Raw genomic sequence first — 4,395 nt, 5'->3', positions numbered from 1 at the left:
TGAAGACATTCGCATTAGAGTTAGAAGAAATAGAGAGACCCCGCCCAAAGACGGTGTGCTAGACGTTGCTGCACGCTGACCCATCTCTGAGTCAAAGTCCATTAATAACTGCACTTTATGTGTATATCAGGGATATTTCAATGCTTACAGTGTTGGGATCAGTCATGTTTTAAGTACGCTGCAACAAGTTTTCACTCGTCAATGGTAAAAAGAAAAAATAGGCTTTTGTTTTTCAAGGTTTAATATTTCTGCGTACAAAGAAAATATGCAAATCTCTTAAGTACAGTATGATATATTTGTGTATAATACAGTAAACTAATAAATAGCTATTTTGATAATATTTTTAAGAAAATAATTTAAAATGAAGATCGTAATGTAAATAGTATGCATGACCGCGCAGTGAGACAAGTTAGCTAAACTGGTAAATCATATATAAGGCTGGCTGAAGTTTGGTACTAATGGAAAATAAGTAATTGTGGAACACTGATGCGTTATTAACCATTAGGGAAGCTGATAAATACCATAGGTTTATTAACTGTACACTGTAGCAATGTTGAAGCGGTGTGTTTGAGAAGTTAGCCCATTCATTCAGAATCCTGCGCGTCATCACAGTGTTAAATCTCAGAGTCCTGCCCGTGTCATATGATTCAGTCGCTGAGCTTCAGTCAGCAGCTCCTATGGGAATTTGTATTGCTTCATTTTGTACTAGACTGCACGTCGTTAAGATATGCTGGCACTGTATTTCACCGGCATTTTATTTTCATTCCTGCCACTTAATGAGAAACCAATCGGTTTAATCACACACCAGGAGTGCTTTTTAAAAGTGGGTTTGCTCTTTATAACTCTCTTAACCCCGTTATATACTGTTATTCTGACCAGACATTTTAATTGTTGGTGTAAAGGGTGATAGACTATCGTTTTCTAAAACCCTTACATTTGCAGCGCTGTTTAGTGATGCCAAAATGAATGAAGTTCCCCTTATTACTAAAGCTTGGAGTACTTTTTTGGTTTTTATTGTTCATTAATATAAGCTACAACCGCTTTAGAATTTAAACATTTTACCAGCAATGATAAGATGTGGTTTTATATGCACAAGACTTTGCAGTTTCAGTATTGACCCTTAATTACAAACATGTTTTACTTAAGTAGTATAGCACTGTGATCCAGAGAAACCTCATGCAATTGAGAAAAGAAAAACATAAGACATGGAAAGGCATCCAGTACTACCTACAGTACAGTGAAATAATATATTGGGGCCACTGATGGCAGGGAGTTCATTGGTTATATACTGTTCATACTAGAGTAAATCTTCACATTGTCACCAGCTGTAAAGAGCTGGTCTGAATTTGTTTTTTAATAAAACCCGAGAGAGATTTTACGGTACACAGTTTACAAGCACTCAAATAGTGCTGTGTGTAGGTGGACGGAGTGTGACCTGGGCAGAAGACTCCTATCTCACTTCCTGCTGATACAGGTCAGGCACAATCTGAACTTCCTGCAGTCTTGTCCTGACCGAGGCCAGGAAACTGTGTTTGCGAGCAGCTTTCTCAGTTCAGGAAATACACAGCCTCCTGCCACACTGCTGGGAAAAAAAAAAAAAAAAAAAAAAAAAAACAACTACACATTGTCTTTTCAGAATCAAGAAAGAAAGAAACCGATCCATCAGGTTTCCAGGGAGCAGCTCTCTGTCTAAGTATGGTGTGTCAGACCCAAAATCACTTCAGGAATCCTCTTCTACCTGGAATGGGAAGCAATAGCTAAGCGTGGGGTATTTTTAAAATGAGAGCCGTCTCTTACTTATTGCTCAGAGTCATTGATTTTGGAAATCAACAGGAAGAGTACAATATGAAATTCTCAACTCGTATTGTTTTTGGAGCAGGAGTATCCGATCAAAATGCCTTAACAATTATCTGACCACTTTTTTTTTTTTTTTTTTTTCCTGTGCCATGCAGTGTAATAATCAGAGGAAGCAAATATAAGCTGGGAAGTAAAGAAATCACAGAGGGGCAGATTCTGCCAGGGTAAACACTCGAACATTTCCTGTTATTGTAGCTGGAAACGTCACATGACATCACCGCTCCGTCCCCGAATCGAAGAATTGAAAACCGCTCTTAAGAAACGAGCGGTTCCTGTTACTCCCTGTCCTGATATGGGCGGGTGCCTGAATGCCATATATGTGCATGATGTGGAACCACTGCCCTGACTGCTGGGCCCATTCCCTGTTTGATTCACTTCCACCTGGGTTTGCATGTTCTTGTGTTCCTTGTCACATCCATTCCTGCACACACACACAAGCAGAGCAAGAACGTTTTTATCACTTGCTCTGCTTGTTTGTAAAGGCTGTGACGGGTGAGGTTGCAGTAGCCTGGACAGTGTCCCCTTACACCCCTGCAAGTGCACCTCGACCCTGACCTCATTCCAACATGCCTGCCAGCTAGGGACTCTCATGAGCCACATAACAATAGAGCCAAGCTGTGTGGTAGTTTTATGAGGTGAACTCGTTTGAGATCAACAAACTTACTTCTTCTGAGAGAGTCTTAACCAATGAAGTACCCAGTTAAGTGACAGGATTCGAGTAAGTTATCATAACAACATAGTTAAAGAGAAAATGAGGACTATGTCACTTAATGGGTTACATGGATACCTAACATCATTGACATGTTTAAAGAATATCTCATTTCTTACCTGTTTTATATCCTGTTATTTTGTTTTGCTGATTTACCCAAGTATTCCAAAATTGCATTTTCTAAGCACCTGTAAAAGCTCAATTTCTGACATGAGGTGGTTTGGAAAGAGGTGTGCAGCTGTAATTTATGTCCCCTCAGAAACCCTATAGAGATTACAGATGCAACAGGTAAGACATGAACCCTTTTCAGTCCTGAATTATTTTTGTCGAACTGAAGAAGGAGCTCCTTTGTTTAGCATAGCTTGAAGGTGTAAACTATCCCTGTAAGTCTGCATTGCTGGTGTGTCGAATACGGATGTGTGTGCCTTTGTGTGTGGGGTTGTCTGTGTGATCTATTGATACGCTTGCTTTCTTTGTGTGGGGTTGTCTGTGTTTCAGTTGGCAGTAGTTTTTCACATGCAATGGGCCTGTTTCTTAGGTGCTGGATAAACATAACTGATAGAATTTGACAAATTACTCAGCTTTGAGTCAAAGATCCCGTAAGATATGGTAACTTTACACAGTCTAAAAACTCTTCACACACCCACATCTACAAAAGGATAAAGGTCAAGATTTCATCTATGTTGTCGTCCCACAGTGAATAGTGGTCTTAACAGGAACTGTAATGACGCTGTCTTCAGCCTACAGATAATGCCAAGTACTACAGCAACAGTCAATTATAGCGAAGCACATGTGAAACTTCAACAAATTATTTTAGAAGTAGAAGGAACGCAGCACGGCTCATGTTCTCTTTTAGTCTAATGAAATGCAGATAATAATTATGAAACCATTATAGCTCAAAATACCCCCTATAATAAGCACAGGAGCAACAGCAAATTGCTTCAAGTGTTCAGAGGACGTGCGGGCTGCCAGGAATTAGACAGCAGTAAATGATGCTGGGCGGTGGTACATTTCATCATCTGCTAAATATAGCCTGATCCATTAGGGGAACCGGCTCTTTGTTTTGCAAGGAAAAAAAACAAAAAAAAACAAAACAAAAACAAAACTTGTGCACTGCTACTTACTTACCTAGTAACATTAGGGTGCATGGATACACAGAATGCTCTAGATTTATTTATTTCAAGATTCAGAGCAGCAGGGTTGAATTTGGATGCACATGCTGCCTGAGTGCATGCTATCAGCCCTCTGTCAAAGTCTGTCCGATCTGGCTACTGTAACTCCCAGTGCTTGATGGGGTATATCGTACTAAAGACTGCAAGCTCTCATACTGCTGACATTATGTATATAAACGAGAACTTGATCAGGTTTTTTAAATGTCCACTTGCCTGCAGACCACAGAGATCTCTGGCTTTATCCTGAAACCACATGACTGGGAGCTCTGAGTCTGAGGTTGTTATGCTGCTCATGACAAACTCATTCCAATAAATACCCTGAGAGACAATTACCCAGGCCAGCATCTGACATGTGCACACAGCATTCTAGAAGAGAACTAAAAATAACTTTTAAGATGAATATGCGTGAGATATTGATCAGAACCTGTGCCTTCTGTGTGCTTACACTAAAACATGCTGTTATGACAGGACACTGATGGCAGTATACAATACCAAACACACAGATGTGGCTCTAATTCAGCTTTGAGTGATAACATGAGAGTTAAAATCAATGTTCTTACTTTTTGATAGAATTAGAAACATTACTGCTGGTTTCCATATTGTTGAGCTGAACACCTTTTTTATTACATATAATGTTTTTTTTTTTTTATCTTAATT

This window comes from Polyodon spathula, chromosome 7, assembly GCF_017654505.1.
Source record: "Polyodon spathula isolate WHYD16114869_AA chromosome 7, ASM1765450v1, whole genome shotgun sequence".
Classification (NCBI taxonomy): domain Eukaryota; kingdom Metazoa; phylum Chordata; class Actinopteri; order Acipenseriformes; family Polyodontidae; genus Polyodon; species Polyodon spathula.
The sequence above is the reverse complement of the archived record's forward strand: the minus strand, read 5'-3'. Positions refer to the sequence as shown.